Source organism: Anopheles gambiae, chromosome 3 (assembly GCF_943734735.2).
Source record: "Anopheles gambiae chromosome 3, idAnoGambNW_F1_1, whole genome shotgun sequence".
NCBI classification, from domain to species: domain Eukaryota; kingdom Metazoa; phylum Arthropoda; class Insecta; order Diptera; family Culicidae; genus Anopheles; species Anopheles gambiae.
In genome coordinates, this window is record NC_064602.1 from 31,234,808 (window position 1) to 31,255,088 (window position 20,281).

At 47.3% G+C, this 20,281-nt stretch overlaps 1 protein-coding gene across 2 annotated transcripts in view; it reads left to right on the forward strand.

Moving 5' to 3' along the window:
* LOC1271240 (bone morphogenetic protein receptor type-1B) overlaps positions 1-20,281 on the forward strand; it is a 125,519-nt gene that overhangs the window by 37,259 nt on the left and 67,979 nt on the right. The gene's annotated exons all lie outside the window — the stretch shown is intronic.

Below are 20,281 nucleotides of genomic sequence, written 5' to 3' on the forward strand. Positions count from 1 at the left end.
ATGTGAGTACGCTCGCCTGGTGTACTGTTGCACTCACGACGACTGTGACTGCTGCGTCAGGGTGCAATATTGCGCGTAAAAAGACACACATACACATCCTCCCGAGACAGATCCGGATGCGAATCCCTTTCCTGCCGCTGTTAAGAAACTAATCCACAACCCACGCACCCGCTTCCTCCAGAGTGACAGTGGGGCAGGAAAACGTCGATCAAAATGCTAATTAACGTCACCCGATCCTCGGAGGAGCGCAGCGAGCTGTGCGCGCAAACAAGCGGATGACACGCGTCTCACGTGATTCCTTGACAGGCGGCCAGCTCTTTGGATCGACTCACTTTACCCCGGTTTGTGGTGTGAAAACATTGGTTTTCCCGCTTTAAATCGCTCGCACTGCACTTGCCTGCTGCCCTAACGGCGATCGGCGTGATTTAAAATTAACCACACTCTCTCTCTCTCGTGGGCAGCAGTGTTGTTGTGAGGAAGCGTGCAATAATTCGCTTTAATGCATCCTGCAAGGTGGGAAAAGACAAAGATATGATGCCCACTTTCATCGTACATAAGCTTTGCGGGATAGAGCGGGATGAGCGACGTGACAGGGTTAATAATATTTTCTTTTAATTTAAGTGAATCTTCTTCTGCACTGCGTTGGGTAGCGGTGTTCGGCGCGAGCTGTAATGATTAATCATGCTACAAATTATCGTTTAATGAGATTTCTATAAATAATCGGCACAAAGAAGACGCTCAGCTTCGCCACGGTTCGAAAAAGGGGGAATAAATCTCTTTCCCGTTCCGCGTGCACTAAGTAAGTCATCGCGCACGTGAAAAGTTATTACGCGAAGCGCTGTGCTTGCGGGATGGTGCGCGCTGGTTCCGATAGGATTTAATTGCCGATCGCTTATCTTCCTGTCGCCCTTGGGAAGACTGCCAACAGTGTTCGATGTAGTTGTTGTCTGCTGCGGTGTGTGCAATGCAACAAGATATTGATTAACGCCGGCCGGCCGAGATGAGGACGATCCGGGAGAGTAATGTAGTGGTGGAAGTGGTGGAACAATTAGGACGATGAGCGCGCCTGAGTGTTTGAAGATCGCATGCCCCGGGGTAACTAATTCCGAGCCTACAGCCACTAGACAGCATCCCATTTCTCAGCCTCAACCTCCTTCTCGACGCCTCTGCCGCGCACAATCTCGCGTGGCGTCGCCTACGTTTGGTGCGCCCTCTCTCCCGGAAAGAGCTTTTGCTTTCGCCGCTCGCTTTGCGCGACACACACACGCGATGATGATGAGATGATGATGATGCGCCTACGCAATAGAGTGTGCTGCCAGGCGTAACGAGCCGTACCATTTTATGGCTACATTGTGGTGCGCAAAAGGGGTTTTGCGGTGCGTGCGCGCACGACACACCGCGCGTGGGCTTCTCATTAAGGCTGCTGCGAGCGGTACTTGCAAACTCTTGCTCTTTTAACAGCGAGCGCTCCTATTCCCTTTTCCGACTCCGACCTGGGGGCCGGAAGTGTGTTGCCACGAAATCACCGTGTTCACACTGTGGAGAACCACTAATCGCTTACGCCAACGGGCCCACTGTCAAATGTGTCACCGCGCGCAAATGTGCTCTGATGCTCGTTAATGCCGTCAGGGAACTGTGCCATCCCTCGCTCGCCACCCTGTCATAATGCCTTAATAGCGATACTAATGAGTTTTACTTTACATCGGACCTTTTTTTCTTTCTTTACAGGTAAGAGCTTTCGGTGAATTAGACGCATGAGTGGACGAGCTGGATGCTGATGGCGTACAAAATGGAAGTGTTTTACTAGAGGCCAAAATGACGCCAAAATGACGGGAGCTTTGGTATCTGAGGATGGATACTGCCCCCCTCCCCCCTTCTTGAGGACACATTATCTCTCTCAACAGGCAACTCCAACGGTTTGGCAACTTCAAACTGCAAAGCGTTTGCCATTTAACCATATGCCACTACTGGCTTAATTCAATTCAAAAAGCACCAGCACACCCACGGGCGAAGAAGTCATTCCGTTGGCGATAGAGCCGTTAAAGCGGACTTTCCGTGGCACATCTCCCATTAAAAATCTGCTCCATCGGCCACCAATTTCGACACATCGCGTAAACGTGGGTGTTGTGACGGCAGAAGGCAGTCCGCTCTTGAGAGGGTCTCCAGCATCCGACCCTCACGACGGCCGCAAGACTCACGTGGGTCTAAGGGGGGCAACCCGGCAAGCGGGTCAGATTTCAGCTAGCCAAAGAAAATCTTTCACAAAACGATACACGTTTGGCAGCTCGGACAGTAAATATTCCCCCTCCCGTCGATCGATTTCTGCAGAGAAATGAGCCTCATCAATGTGCAGTTATCGTAAATTTGTCGATTCCTATTCATTGAAACGACCTTCGTCCGCTCAGAGCCCATCCATCCAGGGAGCTTCGGTTCGCGAAGGCGGACAAACTCCCTGTCTAAACTCGATGCGGGAGAATTTCTCTTCGCCGCGTTTCGGTTTCAGTAAAATGGAATGTAAAACCGATCGGGCCCATTGACGCGGGCGGCTGCAGGGTCCATTTGCTATGCTAATCGGGCGGCCGCCAATGGCAACAACGCCGTGCCGGAATGGACTCATCGTCGCCATTTGTCCGAGCGCCCATCGACACACACACGGGTGTCCATTACGGGCAACGTTTGCATAAGTCACTACTCCAAAGCTTCAGCCATAAAACGGTCCTAGCTTTGGATGGAAATTTTAATTTCGCGGGAAAGCTGTGGCATGTTTATGTTTTCTTTTAGGCGGAAGAAGCAGCAGCAGCAGCAACCCGTCACTCAACACCTTCTCCTACGGTCGGTGGAAAGGGTCGATCGGAAGCGAGTGCACACGTCGGGGGAAGAAAAATCAATGAAATCTGTGACGGTGGACCCCCCTTTCGGTCGTGAAACAGGCTTACCACGTAAGGATTCACCACTTGGCTGTTTGCGCACGGAATTGCCGTACAAATGGCGGGGCGAGCTCCGTCAAACGTCAATTGCCGGTTCGTGGAAGGTCCATGCACGTTCCACGTTTTTACTTTGTAGCAGAATACGATTTCCCGGGAGACAGCGGGACCAGTGGGGTATGCGAGTGCTAAAAGGATTTGTTACCACAGTGTCGTCCGAGGTTTGCTGCGGAGTGCTTCGCGCATTACCGCAATTGAGCAGCAAGAAGGGGGTGTAACGGTGCTCCACTTTTACCGAACCTGCCCAATAGGGAAATACGCACGAGGTCAATAATCTAAAAGCGAGTGGAAAAGTTCGCTTTAAAAAGTGTAACATTTGGTATTTGCGTATAGTACGCAGCCGTTGCCATGTCAACTGTGTACATGTACATTGAATCACGTGTTTAATTAGTCGCTGTACATGGTCGACAACGCACGCAGCGGCGCCGTGCAGCGCTACATGGTCTAGTGAAAATGCCCCTAAATGTCACTGCATGCACCAATTATGAACCGTACCCTCGCTGGAAGGTCTCATCTTGGACGAGTTCTGACAAGCATGATCACCCTCCGGCGAACGGACCAATATTGCCCCGATGCATGCAGACGGGAAATCTGGTTTTGCTCCCACAACGCTCCCCACCACCGGGGTGGTACTGCCCGTTAAGGTAACGAGAAGGAAGTGTTAAGTAATGGGACCTCCGAACCGTTTAGGCGCTTTTCGGGACCACCGCTAGCCGGTAGAGCATGACGTACCACTACCGTTACCTCGTTACCCTCGTGACTGACCGACGGCACTTGGACGCGAGCGATGATTATACATATTTTCTTTATGTTTATGATGTATTAAAAACGACTAAATGTGAGCTAACATGCGGGATACACCCAGCATCCGCCGCACAGCCGCTGCCAGTGAGATCGTCCGGCCCAAGACGCCCAACAACACCGCGACGTAACGCGGGCAAGTAAACCGAAAAGAACCTCGACTGCTGCTTGCGTGCTTGAATGAACTGCACAACAAAACAGAGAAAAACCCATCCAGGAAACAGGTTTCGGTGGCCGTTTTTGTAACAGTCGCACTTAGTGGTGGTGGAGGTGGTGGTGGTTAAGAAAAAAGGGATGTTTCCGAAAACATATATTCGCACCGCGCCGAAAGGTGAACCCCATGCGGCGGCCGCGGCGGGATGAACTTCGAAAGGCGTCAACAAGGCGCCGCGTCTCCCTGACGCCAAGGTCCGCCGAATCTGGTCGATCTGGCGATGGCGCTACGGCATCGTGTGTGTGTGTGTGTGTGTGTGTATGTGGGTTAAAGAAGGCCACGATGAAGAGCAGAGTGGAGCACTTTTCAAAAGGATTCAGCGTGAGTTTTCGGTGCGCTCTTCTGCTCTCGACAGCAGCAACCCCTTTTTTGGCGTTGGAGTTGGATATCCCATGTGTGCGCGTAATGGTGCGTCAACAATGTTGTTGATCTCTAATCGCATCACGCGAGAAGGTTCTCCTACAATAATGAATGTTTCTCTTTTTTTGGCTATGTTTTGTAGGCAGTTTTCCCTCGCATTAGGTTCGTCGTCTGCTGACCCTCGCGCGCTGATGAACGAGATGATGTCGATCATACTGCTAGAGCTATCCATCACCGTATTGTGAGAGCGGTTTTCCTAATGAGGCCAGAATCTATTGTGCCACCGGAAAGGTTGTGGCCAATGAACTCGAGCCGGGCTTGAAATTGAAGTCACAATTGCTTCTTAAAAAATTGCACTCCACAAAACGCTGCTCGCAAAACCAATCGATCGTAGCTGATAATTGGGAGTCCGATCAAACCGATCGCGCGGATGCACAGAATAAAATATAATCGCTAATTGTACACGTAATACACTATGGTCCCGGTTTGCGTGTAATTACACCGCGACCGATTTGAGATCGCCGATATCTTCCAATCGCGGTTTTTGCCGGCCATAAATTGCAACACTCATTGTTGGAGCGCAAAGCGGGTGGAGTGGATGGGATGGGTGAAAAAATATGACCGATAATTATGGTTCCGGCCCAATCCGGGCGCACACCAAAGGGCTTTTCGATCGACGAGTGAAAAAATAAAACTGGTGAAACATTTAACACGAAAAGGTGTTGCACCGAGCAGGGGAAGCTTTGCATTTGCGCATGAACACTGTTGGCTGTTGGAGTTTTTTGGCCTGCGGAGGTTGCTCCTTTTTTTAAAAATTTGCTGCCTGCAACCCATGAACCATTGATCGTCCATTTCTCCCGCCATCGATTCAAAAACAGCCCCTCGTTGGTGGACAACAAATATCACCCGCATTTGGTGGGACTGTACGCGAGGTCGCGTGTCATTTTGCTCGCCGCTCGGTTTTGCACGCTTGCCCTGTGTTTGTGCTTCGGCAGCCGCCGGCCTGCGGTATCTTTATCGCGATAATTGATGATATGCGTGTCCCGCTTCGCTGGCGCACAAATTACCCACTAAAATGTAATGAATCCTTTTAATAATCGTTAAAAAAAATTGGATCGCAACCGAGCAGGGTGTGCGCTTTTAAAAATTATATTATTTATCGCATGCACAAATGCCGCGCGCGCACAGTAAAAAAACTCACACAAACCCATTTAAGAGCTATGGAGGAGGGGAGGCACCCGATTTCTGCGGGCGGGATGGTGCTGGGAGCTTTTTAGCAATAAATAAATGCGTGTAACAGCTTGCCAAAGGGAGCGACCAACATTCGAGCTAACATCAAAACCCATTAGGGGCAAAAAGGTTCAACCGTCAGCGCTTGGCTCTCGTCCTTTGATACGGTTGCGGCACACAAACAATCCGTCCCATCGAACGGTTTGGAAAATGTGTTCCCCAATCCTGTTGCGTAAAGAAATGCTCACACCACCCAGCGGCCTCTCTCGGAAGAGATCCATCATGGATCGAAACATCAACCGTATTGAATTTCCGATCCGGCTCCATGCGAGTACGCTCGGAACGCGGCGGGTTTTGCATTGCGCGCGTTTGCAGTCACTTTTCCACTCCACTTGACACACAAGCGAGGGAGGGTGAATCGTGCACTCCGTGCCGCAAGAAAAAAACATCCGTTCTATGGCGCACAAAGGATGGGGGGATGCGGGGTTCGCGGTTTTCCATTTGTCACTTAGCACTACATTTTTGCGTCCCTCAAGCACAGGGTTTTGTGTGTTTTTCTACAGTTAAAAGTGCCGCCCGTCCGAGGGATGGTTTTTGGTTTGTGTGGTCACGGTTGGGTGGTGTCATCATCGTCCTCCACCTGTCCCTCATGTTTCCCCCTGGCATTTGGGGGTGGTGGAGTATGCACTTGAAGGGATTGCCGCCGCCCGTCACACAGTTTGTGTTGTGTGTGCGTCACTTTTGAAGCCTGAAACCACACACGCGTGTGTATGCTGCTGCTGCCATCGAATGGTGTTCGGGGTGGTTGTGAAGGTTGAGTGGTTTTATTCGGGCCACGGTATTTTCGCACCGATGCACTTATTCCTTCTATGGTTACGGATATTTTGTTTATTTTTGTTGTTGTAAATTTTGTTCCAGAATATTACACAACGCTGGATATGTAAACTGATATGCAACCAAAATGATGTATGCGGGGAGAATTAGGGATTTGGTGTTGTCGTTTCAAATATCTGTGTGTGTAAACAAATTTGTGTAAGAAGTAACGGGGCATTGCATTAGGTACCTATGGCTGTATTTCTAAGCAGGTATTGTATGGGTTGTTGACTAGAACCAAACACTGTAGCAGCTTTAGATACAGGTACAGTTTCCGGTGCAGGCTCTGAATCAAATCCAGAGCTGATACAAGTGTGGAACCAGTTCCAGGACCGTTATGGCTTCAGAATCAGCTCCAGGACCGGTATGGGTTTCAGAATTAGATTCAGGATTAGTATGGGGGTTCTGAATCAGTTTCAGTTTCAGGACCGATTTTGTTGCAGGATCTACCTCGATGGCCGATATAGATTGGAGATCAGTCTCAAGACCGTTTTTGGTTCTAGATTGGTTCCAAGTCGGGTATCTCTCGTTGTTCAGAATTTATTATTAGTAAATAAGATCAGTATTGATCAATGATCAGTTCCAAAATCAATTGATGTAGACAATGAGATCTATTGCCGGAATGGACCAGTTACAAGTCATAAGATAAAGTGTCGGCGGCATTCCATTCCATCCAGGATCGGTATGTTTCTATGAGCAGCTCCAACGCTAGTATAGGAGTTGAGTTGAGGACAACCTTATTTGCGTTGCGAAGGCCGTGTATAGGCAAGTTAACTAAAGATCAAAACTTTGTTCGATTTTCTGCTTTCGGCTTGGATTGAGAACATCAACACTGGTCGCTGTTGTCCGAAGCGAGCACGCTATACATTGCACTGTCAAGCCCGAGGATTTAAACGACGTTACATTCCGCGTTTATTCTCCCCTCTCATCAAGCAAAGCTACACAGGTGTTTGAAGGAATTCCCTTGCAGGTCCAGTTCCTCCCTCTTACGATCATGAGCATCACTGTCGTAATAGTAATATAAACAAGTAGACGATAAATGTATGACATCCACTCGACACGGTAGATTGTGGTGTGTGTGTGTGTGTGTGTGTGTGTGTGTGTGTGTGTGTGTGTGTGTGTGTGTGTGTGTGTGTGTGTGTGTGTGTGTTTGGATTGTCACCGGTGGCTGCGTTTAGCTAGAGAAGAGCTGTACAAACAGGACCAGCAGCAACAGCAGCAGCAACAACAACCATCTAACAGCCCCAGCGTCTCGATTGGTTTGTTTGTTTAATTCACAAACAGCACTGTAGAGTGTAGAGTTGCGGAAGGCAACGTTGGTCGTACACACCCGTGTGCCGATGCTGCCACCGAGCGTGCTATTATTGCGCGTCTTGGGTGGTAGCTTTATATACCCCTACGCTCTCGTGACACCAAGGGAGGACAGCATTTGCCTGTGAATGGGTACGATTGTTTGTTTAAGATGGACGCGCTACTGCTTCCGGCGGGGTTGTCCGTCGAGAGAGGGTGGCCGAGTGCAAGACGTACATCAAGTTTATTTGACATCATAATTAAGCGTATCTAAGATGGTAGTATATTTTTCACCCCTTTCTGTTCACGAGAAGGTGAAAATTTGAACCCCCTTTTTCCCTCCTCTCCCTGGCCCTACTGGCTGTAGCATCAGACGACGTCAATTGACACATTCGTATGGATTGGTGTTTTAGTGTTTTATGTTACGCGTTTTCTCTGCGCTGTTGTTGTTTGTCAGCTTTATCACCCTGTTTGATGAAGCTTTTGAAGAGGCTCCCCGTACGCTCGTGTATGCGTGTAATTGGATGGAACAACGGACACGTTTACAGCACCCTCTGATAAGTTGCCTTTTCATAAAATTCGAACGCAAGAATACAAATGAGCTCAACTGGCAGCATATAATCGTTCCGTCGCTCATTTCACTGACCGTGTCTGTGCGTTTTCTTGCAAAACAAAAAACAACATCGGATTATGCTAATTTTATGCACAAATGTTGCGAGCGCGCGCGCGCGCACATACATTGCTCTCCTCGTAGTGCTGTTTTGGCGAACACAAAAAATAAACTGTTGTTTACAGAGAGTAGAGATCGCGATCGCAGGGGGCTCGGCCGCGAATGGAAATGCCCATGAATTTGCGGGTGAAACTTTTCATACGGCGAATGGCACACCCTTGGTGGTCCCCGGCGTCGGATGATCTCGTTGCTTATCTTAATCCGTTGATCGCGCTGCCTTCCCCTACCGTGTCGGCTTACGGAGTGTCATCCGCTTCCGCCGTGGTGGTGGTTTGAAGCTTTACGGGGCTTTTGGGCTCTTGTCCTATCTCCATCATACCTCATAAATACCACCTCGTTTAGAAAAATATTACCCATTTCCGGGTGAACCTAAGCGGGTTTGCCTCTTTGGAAGCCGAACCCTTTCGCAAGGGAATTTCTGTTTGGGGAGCAGCTCCGTGTCCTCAAGACCGCAATACGCGATCACGAACAGAATGGTCCGTTTGGCACACTTTTTAAGCAACCTTTTGCGTTGTATCTTGGTTTCGTTTTTTGAGGTTCGAATCGAACGCCGGAGCCCAAAGGTGTAACCTCCACCCGCGCGAGATATTTAGGTCTAGAAATGTTGTGGCGTGTGTTTTTTTTTGGGGTTTTCAAATCTCTCTCAATGGCTGCGGAGCGCGATCGCGTGATCCATAAAGGGGCAAACAAATGGTAATCTTTATTTACGCACGCTAGGGGGTTAGAAGCCGTCCACAGCCAAGCCGTCCAAGGTGCCTCGGGGGTGGCTTAGGAAGCTTTTTTTTTTGGTGGATCAGGCGCTCAAAATGGGCCGGAATTATGGATACTTGGATTGGTGATCTTTATTGATACGCACCGTGAATGGTGAGCTTCGTCTTTGTAGAAGCTAGATTATGTGGCTTTTGGAAACGCTTCACGCTTGCGGTCCTAATCCAACCCCTCCAAGCGACTGATTATCGGACGATTATATCCTCGTACAGACACGAACGCGCGCGCCCAGCTGCTAAATCCCGGCAGCTTGGCTGGCGCGTGAAAACGTTTGACGGCGTGGTGCTGTGTTTTAATGGCGTTTCGTTAAATTTCTCTCCAATTTGCCTCCTGCAGCAACAGGGCGCGCTCGCGGGAAAGTCGCAAGATGAGCGATCCTTTTCCTATAGCGCATAAGCAGCTGCCATTTTTTGCCGCTCAAAAATAAACGTTATATGCTGATTATCAAACGACATTTTGGCAGGCGCCATCCGGAATGTCTAAAAATGGAAGCGAACGTTCAGCGCTTAGGAGCTACCACTACTACTCCGTGGTGTGGTGAGACATTATTATCCTTCGGCCACGGCTCTGATGATCGCCACGGTTAATGTTTTGGTGACATGAATGACCCCGTGGTTTGGTGGATAAATTATCATAATCTTTTGTCTTGTCCCAAGGGGGATTTCGTCTTTGATTATTATTATGGCGTTGATTCCCATAATAGGATTGAAGGTGGCGATGGTAAAGTTGTAATGGCGTTAGGCGTTAAATCAAGCTGTGGGGATTTTGTGGTGTGGTTAGATGGAATTAGAGTCACATACATATTTGAGATCGTACCTAAAGGTCACACAAATAGTTTTGGAGGTGATCGCAGATAGCTTCGAAGACTTTGATAAAGCATCATTTTAATATTTATTTTTTAATTTAACTTTTGAACGCGGATCTTTCACCCGACAATGATCACCTCCTTCGCTAGTGATCGTGCGCTTATCTTCCACAACATTCCAACCGGTAAGAACACAGAGAAAATTCATTCAATTTCAAACTCCCCTTTTGCTCCATCGCACCGACGACAACCGCCAAACACTGTCCACCACCACCAACAACAACCTCCATTAGCATAATTTGAGAATGATCGGTCATTAGACGGCCCGCCAGTCCCAAAATGTCCCTCCACAAAAGCTCCCAAAAGGTGCTTGCGGCGTGCGAACGGACGCTCCCTCACGCCATCCAGTGCCGACAAAGAAAAATGAAATCCAATTAAACCAACACCCATTCTGAAAGACCTCCCGTGCGACACAATATTTCTTTTTATTACTCCACTTTGACCGCCGTTTGATGATGCCGGCAAGAAGCTGGCGCGTATCCTTGCCTCTTCAAACTATGCCTTTTTTTCCTGGGACCCGGAACCACCTTTCACTGGGAAGTGGGAAACTGGAGAGAGAAAAAAAACATTGATTTGCATCAAACCCGATCGATGGTGAGCAACGAGCAGCAGCGTAGTTTCATGGGGTGTAGAGAACGTAATGTTCGTTATCTACCAACCATTGAGAATGCATTATGTACGCGGACAGCCATCAAAGAACGGTTTCCCCTTTGGAAAGTGGAAGAGGAAAGGGCAGAGATTCCTGGTTGCTCCAAGAATCTCGTTGGCTCAAGTCGCGGCCGGGCCGCGAGGACTGTCGCGCACCCGTTTCAGATGTAATCAAATGCGTTGAAGGAAGAACCTAAAGATAACTCGTGGGTTTGATGAAGTTTTGATCATCTCACTCTGCGCAGAGGACGGCAGGGAAGAACCTACACCTTCGGAGAGTTCATTCAAAAAAAACAACCGAGCCACAAGTCTCGGGCGCGCACATTTGGGGCCGGCGACGTCGGGCAGAGGGGTTAATTTATTGCACAAAAACGTTTAGATTAGATATGACACGGCTCGGACATTCGGTGTCGTGGGCAATCTGGGCACCCTACCAGCGCGTTTCTCGTAGAGTCGATCTCTTCCTTTTCCCCTCTGTTCCAAGTGATCGTTTGCCATTAATTTTCCCGCGTAATAGCCTTCAATTAGCCAAAATAGTGAGCAGTGATTTATGGGCAATTTATTTGCCCCGCCAGCGGACATTGACTAAACCGAAGCAAACTTTTAGCGTTTAGCGTGTTTGGGACAGAGACGAATATGACGGCTTTTTGGTCGTTGAAGATTCGAAGACCGGCCCAGACTAGACTCTAGATGTTCTACGTTAGGTATGCAAATTTCTAAGCGTTATAACTCACGCGGACGTATAGATTTCCACCGACACAGATGTTCGATATTCGATCGATGACAAGATCACGTGTGTGACTGAGTAGATAATCGCAATACAAGCAAACCAACATGTTCTTCTTCGCCGTTTGCCAATGGTAGTAATGGTCGTAACTCACGCCAGCATGGTTATTTCCTTTGCGCGACACAAAAGACTCCGCGCGGCACAGAAGAATGTACTGAAGAGAAATTTATTGGAGAACTTTTTTCCTTTTCTAAAGTGTGGGCATTAAAGCATCTCAAAAATTGGATAATATTGGTGGGATGATATCAGAAATAATAACAAATCTATCGTTACAAGAAAAAGAACCTAGCAAAACGCACACGATCGATGGGGACTAATCCGTATTCTGCGAAGCTCGAAGCTCCGATCGAGATGAATCGATCGAACGTATCGTGATCGCAGAAGGCAGTGGAAAAGATGCTTGCCTCTACCATATCATACGTGTATATGCTGATTATAAACATCGATTTTGCCCCTCGTGCCATAAATATAGCAAAAACCTCGAACATGGGATGAGCAAAATCGCGATGAATCAGTATGAACGCGGTGGAGGCTCCAACACGCGGGCGCACACCTTGCCCGGCTCACACGCAAACACGCCGAGATGGTGTGAAAATGAGCGCTTAATTGCGAAAGATTTATCGATCGAGATGATTGGATTGCGTTCTGAGTGGGGGATTTTTTTTTGCGTCCTTTTATGCGCATTTATCGGCGTGGCAAAATCGAAGAAACTCTATCCTGAGCGGTACCGAATATTTTACGCCATTTAAATTCTACCAGCTCCCCTATAGTTCCAGGGACAGAAATTGTGAAACAATCATCATGACAAGCTAGCTACATGAAATGATTTCGAATGGTCAGTGTGGAGTTTAATCGGAGTTGAAGGAAATGGCCCTCTTTTGTGTCGATTGGTACGACAAGCGCTTTGTTTTACGACCGTTTTTAAACCCTATAATTTGATACCCTTCGCGTTTATGCTTTATGCGCTTATTTGTGGACTGTTGATATGTGTTGTTTTGTGGTAGAAATTGTTATTTCCTTCTGCTTATTAATGTGCGATTAACCTTTTAATGCGATGATCGTTCGTTACTACTTATTTCTCGATACATTTCAATTAAAAATTGGCTTTAAAATTTCATTTTTCTTTCAATAACATCCTTGACTAATATCAAAGATTGAAAAACAGTCCAATGTAATAATACAATCCTTGCCTTGGTTTAATGCATTATCCATTTTTAATGTGTCTCGATGTAGTCATTACGCACCAGCACCGTACAGTGGCAAGCAATTTGTTATTCGTTCATTTAGCAAATGTGTACTTTTTAAACATTTTGCATAACGAATCACAACAGCCGAAGGTTTTACTTTATACCAAAAAAAAAACCACTCTCCCCGTACATAATGTATTCGCTGATATGGTAATGCTCATTTCCATAATTAGTCCATTGTAAAAGCGTATCGCGTAAGTGTCATTCGACCGATTTCTTATCCGACAACAACGCCGAAAGATACGCGCCAGCCTGGCTCCACCAGGCACCGCCAAGGTGGATGCTGTTTTGCTTCCCTCTTCAAAACTCTTATTTTGTCTGGTGCGACAACAACAACAACAACCAAACCAACTCCACCAACAACAAAAAAGCGTGATTATCCTGCCACGAAAACGGTAGTCAGAGCGGGTACGGCTAAATATCACTTATGTTAATATTAATTGCCAGTTTCACCCCGAACCTGGCGAGGTGTGCCCCGCGGGCACTATTGAATGGCACGAACGCAACCGGCCCTCGGTTCTCTCTGGGCTCTGACTGACAGCCCCGGTATGGCTGCGGAACGGAGAGCCTGCAATAACAACAACAACAGTGCACAGGAGGAGATGCCAGCCCGACACGCCAGATGATTGGTTCTAATGTGATTTGTAGTCCTCACTCGATCGCAGAAGATCGTGGACAGCAGAACGGGCAGCAAGAACGGGCCAATAATTCTTTTAAATGCGAAACGCCTTGTGCTGCTGCTACAGAATCTGCCAGGCGTAAGAAGTGTAGATAAAAGAACGTAAAGGAAACCCCACCAACGGGGGGGGGCCCAGAAAACGATTATTATCTCGCCCAGCACCACGCCAACGGCAAACTTCGAGAAATGATGGTCATTCGTCAAAATGGGAGCGCACGGGAAAAGGAAGTTCGAGTGGATATCGCATACATACGCTTGCCAATGCAGCAGGAGCGTCCACGGGAGAACTCGACCACAGTTACCAGCCCCTCCTCAAGACACCCTCTCCTCAAGAAGGGATGAACGACGCGCGAATCTGTGACGCCTAGGCGGATATGGATACCACCTTCGTACCACCACCAGCAGCAAAATCAGGAAGAGCTGTCAGTGTGAAGGGAACTATATCTGGAGGGTAGATGAGGCCACAAAGCAGCGGAAAGGATGGAGGGAAGGGGGCGAAGAATGACGGTCCTGGGCTGACACTTGTGCCCACCAAAAAGAAGCTGGCGTGGAGTTGGAGCCTCGCCAGAGATGGTAAAGACGGCGCAAATCATTGTGCTGGAAGAGGGATGGGTGTTGGAGGGCAATATGCTGGGTGTGGGGGTAAAGGTAGATTCTCGATTTATTTTCGACCGTTTGCATTTGCGAATCTGAAGCGCAGCATCTTGGCCAGTCGCCAGTTTGCTTTTGCCAACTCCGTTCAGTCCGTTTGGAACGTTCGTCTTCATGCAGTTGCTTGAGAAAGTGGGAAAAGAAGAGAGAGAGAGGGAGAAAGCAGGAAGATTGTTTTGTGTAGGTTTAGGGCTGGGCATGGGGTAGGGAGTGGGAGTTGGGGTTCTTTTTTCGGGCCCTGATTCTTGGCGCAATCCCTTTTGGCCTCCGTTCGTTCGTGTTTGCTCCAAGGACTGAACCAGAAGAAGACGACGATGATGCTCCAAACGCTGCCAGGTGCCAGGTTGCCGAAGCAAGATGCGGGGGTTTTCGGTGTGTATGTGTGTGACGTAAAGTCCCTGCATAAGAAGAAGGCACCAGGCCGAAGGGAAGTTTAGGACAGTGGGAAGGGTAGAAAATAAGCAAAAAAAGGCGCGTCAGTTTGACGCCTCTGCTGTATCCAAACAACATATCAACCGGCACCGCCATCGTCGTTACCTTCTCCCGTTCCCAGTGTCTCGTTTTGGGTGCCGTGTCCATTGAGTTTTGTGGAGCACTGTTTCTCCCCCAAAAAAAACTGTTTGCCGCACGAAAGAACATTCGATATCATCCTCTCCGCCACGTCCTCAATGTCGCGCGTGGTAACTCGCCTTTGATACAGTGTTTTCTGTAGCAGGGCGCTGGAAAGGAAGGAAACAGTTTGGAGATCACAGATTATTGAGTACGCGTAGCGTAAACATACCCACATATCATAGAAAACAGGCAAACACACATAAAAACGCCGGTGTTGCGGAGTGTTATGCAATGGGTTTCACACAGCCGGTGTGTCGGAAGAACCTAGAGGGATCTGGCATTGGAGTTCTTTTTTGTTGTTGCTGTTGTTCAATATCCATTCGATAAGGCATAAAAATCTGGAGCTAGAGACATCAAAAGAATGTGTTTCTGCTTTGCGACTGCTTTCACTATCTCCTTTTTTGGGCGCGTGTGGGATGTGAATGAAAGTGGGGAGGAGTGTGGCATGTAATTCCCCAACCACGTTTATTACATCTACTTAAATATAAATGCGTGTTGTAATTCGAGGTGTTTGGGTATACACTGTACTGTGAGATTATTATATTTCTGTGTTAACAGACCACTTCCTTCTTCCAAATACGGGACTTGAATCCATGACGTGGTGTGCATGAAGTTGTGAAGATGTGCGCCTGACGATTGTACTGTAAGAGTCGTGCTGATTATATTCATTAGTTCGTATACAGTATCATCCCGATTCCATTTTATTTCATTTTTACTTTAGCTACTTTTCGATTTGAAAATATTACTCAAACAATACCGAATTGCCTAGAAAGATATCTTAACAGTTACATATAATTCTTAAACAATAAAGCATAATTAAGATACGTATCTCGGCTCATAACAATAAAATTTTCAAAACAATAATAAATCGAGAAGATTGAACAAAATAGGTAAAATGCAAGCTAACAAAATTATTAAAATAATCAAAAAAAATTAAGATAGTAAAACAGAAATAATGGTAAAATTGTGGAAAGTGAAAGCAAATGAATAAGCAAATAAATAAAGCAGTAAATATGTTTAAAAATTTATAAGATATCAACGTTTTAATAAACAGCTGTTGCATATTAAAATACCACCAATCGCCACAATCGAAGTGGCTGCGAATGAGTCATCTCTACTCCGATGCAAATCTTGAATGAAATCGATCGTCCACCACAGTCGCCAAAAACCCACATTCAACCTTCGAATGCCCACAACATCGGGACGAACGTGGTATTCATTTTCATTTTTCTGTGTTAATCGTAAAACGATAGTGGCATGCAGTGATCGTAAATAAAAGTTTTATACCTTCAATAACTCTGTTCGGACGTTCAAAGATCTAGGAATTTCGGACGGAGTGCCATCATCCTCTCCGCGCACTACAAGAACATCATCATCAGCATCAGGGCAACACGATCGGACGTATGGAAACCGAAAGCAAGGATGCCGTCCGGCGTCATTCCGGTTCCACCAGAGACGATCGATAACGGTATGATTTATGATCGCCAGCAACAGGACGACGTGTTGCGTACGTTGCGTTTGCTGTGTTGGTTTGAGAAACGATCAAGATCAAGTTGCTCGGGCAACACACATATGCGCAAAGTGGGAGGATGTTCCTCGCGTACGTATGGTACCGATTTTACTTCATTGATCCATGCAAACCGTATGTATGTTTTCGTTACGTGTACATATATTATCTCCCTCGGTTAAATAGCACATTTGCGCGTAGTCTTGCACGCGTTAGTTTGCCGTTGGTTTTAGCTCCAGAACCATGCTGGATGCTGCAAAACGCGCTTTTACACATCCTTAACTTAACTGCCCGTAAGCATTTCAGCAAGTATTTTCGTACATTGCAGCGTTCTTGCCCCAACAGATAGGATTGCGCAGAGACAGAAACAGTCGCCAAGCGGCCGAGTCCGAGCTCCATATCTGCTGTCTGTCATCTTGTGCACATTTCTGCTGTCGGCTGTCGCCCCGACTGCACAATGCGCACTGGGCAGTGGGGGGTTATTCTGTAGAAAAGCAGATTCGTTACGATGGTCGCCGGGAATGGCGTTTCTTGGCGTTCTGAAACTGAGCCCCGTTGCGAAACAGTCAGATCAATCCGCGCGCTTCTCGCGTGCAGTGATTTTGTGCGTTTGAACGGAACGCCCGCTCTTCGGCACGGGGAATGTATTTTATCATTCATACGGAACTCAATTTAAAAGTTCGCGTGGCCACGCTGAGTGTTTGAGGGGAGGCAGAGGCAGAAGAAGAAACGTTGCATGCTGCGGGATCAAAATAGGATAAGCCACACGCGAAAAGCCTTCAGCACCCAAGGGGTTGTAATCCAATATTGGCCCGCGACCCCGACAGTGGTGCATTCTTCGAAATCAGAAATATGGTCTTAATTTATGATGCAACTCAGTTCGCAGTTGGCACTCTTCTCGCGTTTCAATGGAAATCTCGATAACCGTTTTGAAGCGAGCAAAACATTTGCCCAAAACCATTTCATCAAACATTCTTCCCGAAAAAGAAATTACACAAACTTTGACCAATTTTTTTCCAATTACTTGAGGGAGCAAGCACGTTGCTTCATTCACCTGCGTATTAACACGAAAGCCCTCGCTCGATAGGATCAGTGAGTTGTTCGTTCTCGAGGAAAACTGCATCCTTCACCAGTAAATAACGTATGCAGTTGCTTCTCCAGCGCCCTGGAGGTGCAGGAGTGCATCCAAGCACCAAGAGCACCAGGCAGTCGAAACGAGTTCGAAAAATGCGCTCCTTGATCGTGATGCTTGCGTACAGCCGGTAATGATCGGACGGCTACGAAACGGAATCGAGAACCCACGGGACCCGAAATCGAACCATTTGTGGTTTCTTTGTGGTCCTCGCCACAGACTTGCCACTCGCCAATATCTGTAAGCACTGATCGGCAAAGCAATAAGTCTCCGGTGTCGTGAAGGTGACTCGCTTCTCCAATGGTTATTTGGGGCGTTGTGTTGTTATATTCTGCACCAAACCATACACGAACCAATTCTGGAGCGAGAAACGTTTAATAACCGGCGTGCGGGGCAGTGGCAGACAGCACAGAGCGTTTATTAACCAGAGATCAGTTAACAGTTCCGTGTTGCGCTCGTGATAAAAAGCAAGGCCAAGAAAGTGTACAGTAACACAGGACAGGAAAGCTGCCTAAAAACTGTGTAATAAAAATGGAATAATAAGCATTAAAATAAATCGACGTGATCGACACCCAAACCAACACGAACGGAGTTCATCAATGGGTTGGTTTTCTTCCCTCGTAAGATCGTTCTTCGACGGCGGGCCAACACTATTTGGATATAAAATTAATTTTCACCCAACCGATTCATATTTTGCGCTAATGTCAATGAGTGGTGTTTCGACCGAATGCGCCGAAATCGTCCAATACACACCCCCGTTAATCGGCCTCCTCAGAATATTTATTAACCACACAAAGCGCAAAGGTATTAATGGAGGACGCGGTATGGATGATTCAGCCCTATAAAATAAAAATTTATCGGTTTTATTTTTTGGGGTCCACGCAGACGACTTTCAGACCCAAAAACAAAACAAAATCACAACACCAACTGAATTGAAATGTGTGTTTTTTTTGTGTAGAAAGTCCAGGTTTTTGTTTTGCAAACTCCCCCGAGACACGGGGGACAATCGTTTACAGTTTGTAACCTGCAATAAAAGCTAAATTATTTTACGACCCGTTTTTAACTACCATCCGTTGGCCGGGGTGCCAGAGCCAGCTACGGGGAAATTAAAACACCACATGGAAATGGAGATAAATTTTCGCCAATGGGGGCTAATCTCGGGGAAGCGTCCGATGGACGAAATAGATGATGTGCCGAAAGCAATTGGTCGTCTACTCCGCAAGGCCCCCACATGGAAATGGAAATGGATGGCGCGCGAGGCTGGCGTCTCGGTGCCGCCAACGTTTGGAGTCGTGCGCCAGGGCAGGATTTTATTTACTGTTATCGGTTTGTTTTAGAAAACCGCGCGTTTTGTTGATTCATGTTTATTAAACACACACACACACTCCGAGCCGTGTGGGGTGTTTGCATATCAATTCACTCCTTTTCGAGTGTTTTTTGTTTTGTTTTGCAAATTTGAGGGGCAAAAAAGGAACCTATTCGCAGTGTATAATTTAGCGTAAAAAAGTTCATCAACAGTGTTGGGCGTCCATTTGCGCGCTGCAAAATCAAGCAAAGAGGATGCATTCTCATTAAGCTGCGAGCTGGCCATCCCGCAAGACGTGTTTTCTGTTTATTCTCACCACGATCTTGAGGGGCGAGCGGAGTATACACAATCACGCAAACAACCAGCCCGTGTGCACTGAAGATAAATTGCAAAATAATCAGATCGCCTGCCCAATGAACCAGCGATGGCTGGTGGTTTTGTGAGAAATGTTGCACTGGGCGCCTTTAACGAACAGGCGAATCTCCGGAGCCGGAGCATAATTGGTGGTCGATTTGCACCACCAACACCGGGCCATTGAGGCACGTACGCAAACCTTCCCGCACGCCGTCGCACGTACTGTACGCACGTACGCAACGTAAACGGCCGTCGCCTGGGAGATGATCGCCTTGCTGCTGCTGCTGCTGCTGCTGCATCATTATGTTGGTCATATTTCAGCGTTCCAACGAGCGCGACGGGACATAATCAGCATTGAATGGTGCAGGATAGCGATAGCGCATAGACAATGAGTTGCATGGATTGGATGAGCATAAATCTAGCAAATCTTTCTCCGTTGCTTCGTCAAGGTTCGTCGCTTGTTTGCAGTCTTTCGAGAGGTGTTGAAGAGGTGTTCGGCCGGAGTCACTCACATAAGAAACCGCAAGTCGTTCTTCAACCAGGTGATGCAGTGTGACAGGGATGAAGCGTGGTGAAGAATGGTTCCAAACCGGACGGAGATGGAGTGATGATGCGGATGAATGGTTCTCACCACATGCAAACGCAATTCGATAGCAATTTACGATTTTATGCTTCTTTCTCATTTTATGCCAATACGTTCTGGTTCAGTGGTATGGTTTTTATTATTATTATTTTTTTTAGATGTTTTATTGAGAGTGGAGTGTAGAATTTATTTCCCTGCCGTTGCTTGGGCGAAGAATCAATTGACCTCTCGCTATAAAAGATGCAAAATCCTCCAACATGGTTTATAACACTCTTCCGGGTGTTGATTGTTGAAAGAAATGGCGCTTTAAATTGGCAACGAGATGGAACCGCAAATGTTTGGAAGCATCTCTTCCATCGGACTGTTCTTTTTTGTACAACTTAAGAAATATTTATGATATTTTATTACAACTACACGATCAGGTTTGCACTCTAAAAGCATCCAACAGTATGGTTTTTATTCCCTGACCTCATATCTTGCCACTTCACCCCCGGGACGGACCGAACAACCTCCGCGGAAGCGCGTCAACCGGACGCCAGTCGTTGGCGGCGATTGATAACAATCTAGCCCCTTACCACCCTTCGGCAGGCGGTGGGCTGTTTATTTCATCCGTTTTGTGTGCCATTTCGTTTCGTACGCCAGAAGAAGAGAACCGAATAA